Here is a 7447-nt window from a genome sequence, read left to right on the forward strand (position 1 = left end):
ATGCCAAAAGAAACCAGGTTCCCGGTGCCACGGCTTGCTGAGCTCCCCTCTGCTGCAGTGTTCCCACCAGCCCCGCCACTACTATCTGCTCCTCTGACAAATTCTGGGCATGAGTCTGCCTGCCCAGCTCCTGCTCACATATGGTTTGGTTACTGGAGACAACCTGCTGTGACAGCTGCCCAAAGCCTGCACATTCCTCAGCCCTATGTGCCCACCTGCTTCCTGCTCAACTCTACCCAGCCCACCCTGGACCAGGAAACCATCAGCCTCACAGCCCTGTATCCCAAGCTGCTGCTAACTGATGTTTGACTCACTCAGTGCCTGGCAATAACACAGAAGCTATCTGTTTGGCATTCACTTGCTCAGTATTTTATCACATATTGAGGTAGATCCGATGGCATAGATATGGAAGGCCTACTTTTTATCTTAATGGAAAGAAAATAAATAAACTTTATGCTTATTTGGCTAACAATTTGGTTCATTTGGGCGGGTGAATGTCATCTATTGTCAAAATAGTATTAAAGTCTATAAGACTTCAGATCCTATTTTATTGGTCATATTGCTTCCTGGACCCCATTTATTGTATTCGGCATTTTCATAGAGGAGAAATAATTTCTTGATGGATTTTCCTAATAAGCTATTTCTGTGGCAAAAAAGAGAAAGAGATGTGAAATTTTGTTGAGTGCTTTTTCTGTATCTATGGAAGTAATTATTTAGTTTTTTATATTTAATCTTTTACATTTTAAAGTTTATAACTATGTTCATTTGCATTGATTTTTAAAATGTTAAACCAACCTTGCATTCCTTGCAAACCCAGATTGATATAATGTATTTTCCCTTTCATACATGATTGACTTTGATTTGCTACATTAAAAACATTTATTTATTTGGCTACACTGGATCTTAGTTGCAGCACATGAGATCTTTGTTGTATCATGCGGGATCTTTTGTTGAGACACATGGGTTCTCCAATTGTGGTGCACAAGTTCTGGAGCATCCTGGACTCAGTAGTTGCAGTTCATGAGCTTAGTTGCTCTGTGACATGTGGGCTCATAGTTTGTCAACCAGGAATCAAATCCTCATCCCCTGCTTTGCAAGGCAGATTCTTAGCCATTGGACCATCAGGGAAGTCCCTGATTTGCTAAAATTTTATTTAGAATTTTCGCATTCATATTAATGCAGAATATTGGTTTTTAGTTTTATTTTCTTGTAATATTCTTATCTGGTTTTGGAATTAGTGTAGCTGGCCTGATAGAATAGGTTAGGATATATTCCTCTGTGTTTAATTTTCTGGAGTTTCCTTTGTGGGAATGGTTTTAACCACCAATTGAATTTCTTCACGCGGGAGTGCCTTGACCAACTTTCATGACAGTGGGATTGCGTTCAAGATTTAAATTAAACAGTAAGCTAATACAGAAGCCAGTCATCACATTGAGTAATTCTGAGCAAACTTCAGAGAATCTACGTCTCTGAAACTACTCAGAATACTGAGTTTTATACTGACTATGTTGCTTTTATTTATTTTATTTCTATCAGGTTATCTCTTTCTTTATAAATGAACTTTGGCAGCTTGTGAATTTTCAGGAATTTATCCATTTCAGTTATCAAATTTACTAACAGAAAGTTGTTCACAGTTTTCCCTTATCATTCTTTTTAATATATATAGAATCTGTGATGATGTCACTTCTCATCTTTGAATACTGGCAATGTATGTCTTTTCTTTTAGTTGAATAATTGAAGAAAATGCCGTATTTTGTTATTTTAGTGGTTACTGTGGGTTTCTGGTATACTTGTCACGGTCCCCTTTCAAGTGACGATAGGCCACTGCATACATAATGTAAGAAGGCCACAGGAGTTTGCTGTTACTCCTCCCCTCCTGTGCTTTATTGATGTGTTACCATACGATTTCTAATGCTTACTACAAATCTCAAAATCTATAGTTTGTATTTTTATAGAAGCAACTATCTTTTAAAAGGGTTTAAACAATAAGAAGAAACCATATATTTTCATTCATGTAGACAAGTGCTTTATCCCTTTATCCTATTTTCATCTGATTTAATCACCTACCTGCTTGCAGAGACACCCCGTAACATTTCCAATGTATGAGTCTACTTGTGAGCTTCCCTGGTGGCTCATATGGTAAAGAATCCACCTGCAATGTGGGAGATCTGGGTTCGAGGTCTACTTATAAGAAATTCTTTGAGCCTTTGTAAGTTTGAAATACATTGGATTCTGCTTTTTAAAATTAAAAAAAAAAATGAAAGGTTCCCCCCCCCCCGCAAACTGATGCAAACTATTTATTTCAAGTTAGTTATTTTATGCAGTAGCTTTCCCCCTCAACAGACCTGTGATAACCACATCTTTTAAATCTGTAAATAATGTTATCAAAGTCATCTTAATCTTTGAAATCTCACAAAAATTTATATTTTACAATCCACCCTGAATATCAAGGCTGCAAGAATAGCACAAGACTTCCTATACCCAAATATTTTGCAGCTGTACCCAGAAAGAAAAAAAAGCGGGGGGGGGAACCACATATGCTTGGTTAAGGGCTAACCTTACCTGAGCAGCCAGAAATAAAATAAAATATCCAAATTATTAGCATTAATTTAATACGATTATAACTTCCATAGTCACTTTGTCATTGACAGTGGTTGCTTGAGCACAGGGGTGAGTGCCCCAAGGGCTGGTGTAGAAGCTGTTGCTTCAGACCAGTGTCTCCTCCTCTGTGCACTGCCAGCTCCTGCCTGAGCATTGCCCCGTATATACTGCGTGAATGTGTGTGTGTTTTAAAAATCTTTCCCACCACACAAAGTTCTTTCTATTAAGCAGATAACAGGGAAGAACAACAACAAAAGCTAAACAAGCCAATTGCTCGCTCTCTCTTTGGGATATGATCATTTCTCGGGTGCATGACGTATTCAACAATAACATAAGAAAAGGAAAATAATGATTTCTTCTGTATAATCCCTAAACACACAAGCTGAGTTTACTGGGTCAGATTTCACTGCGGGCATTTATATGCCTAGTTGCAGGCATTGTCATCAGATGTCTCACTGCTACTTGTCTCCGTGTCTGAGTCCTCAAACTCTGCTCTGCAAATGCTCCTCCAAGGGGAGAATAGGCTGGAACTTCGACTCGGCAAGAAGCCATTCTTCCCAAAGCCGTTTCTTATCAGCTGCTCTGTCTTCATGCGGAACTCTCTGAGCTCATCCTTTGTGAGGGGCAGGAAATTCTCATCATTTTCAGGACGCTCCTGCCATCTCATTGCTTTCAGTAACCTGTGCTCTGCTTCCAAAGAGTGAGAGAGGACCTCCCCTTCCTCTTCTACAGGGAGAGCAAGACATTCTGATGACAGCCTTCCTCTCATTTTCCTTCGGTTCAGGTGTGCTGTTGTCCTCCAAATCTTTCAGCTTCTCACACTCTCTGCTCTCTGAGAAGTCCCCTTTCCGGTCATCCTTCAGAGTCTTCAGGAGCTTGCCCTTCCTGTCAATAGTTTGGCAGGCCAACTTGGTCAGATGAGAGGAGCTGATCACAGCTGGAGGAGTGGTGCTGGTGGGGCCCTCTTTGAGAGAGCTTAAAACTACACCACCAGCCAGTACTACTGTTTTGATAACAGATTGGTCTGTAAAAGTAGACTCTTGGCTAAAGGAAAGTCTTTGACTGTGTGGATCACAATAAACTGTGGAAAATTCTGAAAGAGATGGGAATACCAGACCACCTGACCTGTCTCTTGAGAAACCTGTATGCAGGTCAGAAAACAACAGTTAAAACTGGACATGAAACAACAGACTGGTTCCAAATAGGAAAAGGAGTACATCAAGGCTGTATATTGTCACCCTGCTTATTTAACTTATATGCAGAGTACATCATGAGAAACGCTGGGCTGGAAGAAGCACAAGCTGGACTCAAGATTGCCAGGAGAAATTTCAATAACCTCAGATATGCAGATGACACCACCCTTATGGCAGAAAGCGAAGAACTAAAGAACCTCTTGATGAAAGTGAAAGAGGAGAGTGAAAAAGTTGGCTTAAAGCTCAACATTCAGAAAACTAAGATCATGGTATCTGGTCCCATTGCTTCATGGCAAATAGATGGGGAAACAGTGGAAACAGTGTCAGACTTTATTTTTTGGGGGCTCCAAAATCACTGCAGATGGTGATTGCAGCCATGAAATTAAAAGATGCATACTCCTTGGAAGGAAAGTTATGACCAACCTATGCAGCATATTCAAAAGCAGAGACATTACTTTGCAACAAAGGTCCCTCTAGTCAAAGCCATAGGTTTTCCAGTAGTCATGTATAGATGTGAGAGTTGGACTATAAAGAAAGCTAAGCGCCAAAGAATTGATGCTTTTGAACTGTGGTGTTGGAGAAGACTCTTGAGAGTCCCTTGGACTGCAAGGAGATCCAACCAGTCCATCCTAAAGGAGATCAGTCCTGGGTGTTCATTGGAAAGACTGATGTTGAAGCTGAAACTCCAATCCTTTGGCCACCTGATGCGAAGACCTGACTCATTTGAAAAGAAGCTGATGCTGGGAAAGATTGAGGGCAGAAGGAGAAGGGGACAACAGCGGATGAGATGGTTGGATGGCATCACCGACTCAATGGGCATGAGTTTGAGTGAACTCCGGGAGTTGGTGATGGACAGAGAGGCTTGGTGTGCTGTGGTTCCTGGGGTCTCAAAGAGTTGGACACGACTGAGTGACTGAACTGAACTGAACTGGCTAGAGGAAAGGGCTCCTGATTTGTGTTCCATTCTGTTAGCTTTCCATGCACTGGCCTTGGATAGAGGTGGTACAGGCTTAGAAACCAGGTTCTTATAGACACTTGGAACCATGGTTAACAATTTTTTTCCATTTGCATGATGAGATACTGGTGAATGCAGCAGAGAAGGCAGCAGCAGGATCTTCTTTGAAAACTTTTTTGATGACTAGCATTTTGGAGGGCTGCTTGGCACTAGGTGGGTTTTCCCACACTCTAGAAGGGGTCCCAGTAGGTCTGCATGGCTGATTCTGTTTGCCAGTTTCTGGATTCAAAGAAGGAAAGTCTTCCTCTTCAAATAGCAGCTCTTTCACCTTATCTTCTTTCTTCTCTCCCCTAATATCTGTAAGTGGCTTTTCCTAAAAGGCACATTCTTTCTTGAAGTGGAAGCTGCCATTCCAGGGGCGATGGTTTCCAGTGCCAACCCCACTATGCTGGCTTATACCATCATGACCTAGTGCAGAGCCACGCCAACTAGATAGGTCCCCTATGATTCCAGCATATGCTCCCTTAGAGACACCAGGGTCCACAGAATCATGGTGGAACAGGGAGGGCTGGTGCCAAGAATCTCCTATTATCTGAAGAGGTCCATTGTTGAAAAAGCCATCAGAGGAATTATGTCTACAACAGCTTACTCCAAATCTACCATCTCCTTGGGATAGGTGCCCTCCATGTTTTTTGAAAGTTCCCGTAGGTGACTTAGCTGACTGTGATGTTGAGAAATTTAGCCAAGCAGGAACAAAGTTATGCGGCACCGTTTAAATCCAGTGTCTCTTCAACAAGGTGAGGCCTCCAACCTCATGGCCAGGATCCCAGAGTATAATCCCTGTGGTCCTGCTTCCTGAACTTCTTTGAGTTGCCAGCTGGATTTCCATGAGGTTCTCTTGTTAAGAGGGCACTTAATTAGGCTGGCCAGCAGAACGCCTTACGATGAAGCACAAAGAAGCCAGGCTCTGTGTGGATCAATCTCTCAGTCCCCTCAACTGCTCATCTTAAACTATCTAGTTCCTGACATGTTTCCCAAAGGGGAAGGAAAACGGGGAGAGAGAGGGGAACATAAAACGTATTTGTTCCATTTAAAAAATGGGAAAGGGGAAAGAGCTATATCAATGTTCAGCTCATTCAGCTTCCTTGAGTGATGGCGCTATGATGTTGCTTAAATAGATAATACATGGACATTTGCACAGTGAATGCAAATACTGTTCATAACAAGGTCATAGCTTAGAAAGACAGAATGACTTCTGTTTGGTCAAATAATGTCATTGAAGTGATAGATCAAAAATAACACATTGAAGAGCTATAAAAGATATTCTGAGTAGTCAACTCTACTAGCAAAACATCCGTCCAACATTACAAAGCCCTTAATTTACAAATCTCATTATTCTTACATGGCTGCTAAAAATAGTCTGCAGGTATGAGTTTATATTTGTCTTATCCTTCAAAATCTAAGGACATAAGAAATCTTGTTTTTTTAAAAAAAAAACAGACAGGAACTTAATATGATTTCCCTCCAAGAATAGCAGCTTTCAAGGCAAATTTCTTGGTATAAAGCTCCCAAATGTTTCTTCTATTTCTTTGGTCTTCACTATTTATAAATTCAAAGCAAAATTAAAACAAGTAGAAAGGCAGGGCTTAAGAACAGTCATGGATAAAGCTCCAAAGGGAGGTTTTCTTCTTATCAGTTTTCTGGGTTTCACTCGTTCCGCCTGTTCTGAAGACTGAATTGAGTTAATGGAGGGTAATAAGAATCTTCTGCTTCAGTACAAAATTTGCTTTGGATCCATTTTCATCATTGTTCAATCATTTAAAAAGCCACAGGAATCTCTCACGGGCAGTGGAGGGGCTATGGTTAGGTACCAGTCGCGGCGCTTGAGGGCGTGTCCCCAGCTTCCTGATCCAGCAGAGGTGGAAAGCCCATAACCATAACCATCCCCCAAATCAAATTAAAGACATTTTTGATGGATGTTGAGTTCTAGATTAACAGATATTTCCCCCATTCAATACCTTCATGATATTATTTCACTGTGTTGCTCTCTGCATAGCAGATAAATCTTTGGGTGATAAATTTGCTTTTATACTTACCTTTTCCCTCTGTACATATTGTTTCTAAGGTTTTATTCTTGTCACTAGTTTCAAGTAGTTTAATTTTGATGTATCTTGGTTTGATTTTCTTCATGTTTCTTGTGCTTGGATTTCATTGCATCTCTAAGTATCTATGGATTTTCATCGTTTGAAAAAAAAAAGTCCACCATTTCTTCAAACATTTTTTTCTGTTCCCCCAGTCATGTTCTTTGTCAGGGCCTCCAATTAAATGTATGTTGGGTCTTTGGAAGTTGTCCCACAACTTACTGATACTTTCTGATTTCATTTTTTCACAGTTTGAGTTTGGATAGTTTCTATTGCTATGTCTTTAAAATCACTAACCTTTTCCTCTGCAATGTCTAATCTTTTGTTAATTTCATCTAGTTTATTTTTTCTCTCAGAAATTATCATTTTCCTGTCAAAAAACTTGAATTGAGTGCTTTTAAAATATGTTTTTCAAGTCTCAACTTTGAAAACAGAAGGAAAATATTTGTATTAGCTATTTTAATGTTGTTTTCTGATAACTCTTTTACATGTGTTAATTCTGGACTGGTTCTGTTTGATTGACTTTTCTCCTCATTTCAGAGTGGGAGTGAGAGTAC

General features: G+C 40.3%; 1 pseudogene; it reads right to left on the reverse strand.

The window, feature by feature from the left end:
* Window positions 1–2783: 2783 nt before the first annotated feature.
* On the reverse strand, window positions 2784–6939 carry LOC101107676 (vasculin-like protein 1; annotated as a pseudogene).
* Window positions 6940–7447: the final 508 nt, after the last annotated feature.

Source organism: Ovis aries, chromosome 2 (assembly GCF_016772045.2).
Source record: "Ovis aries strain OAR_USU_Benz2616 breed Rambouillet chromosome 2, ARS-UI_Ramb_v3.0, whole genome shotgun sequence".
NCBI classification, from domain to species: domain Eukaryota; kingdom Metazoa; phylum Chordata; class Mammalia; order Artiodactyla; family Bovidae; genus Ovis; species Ovis aries.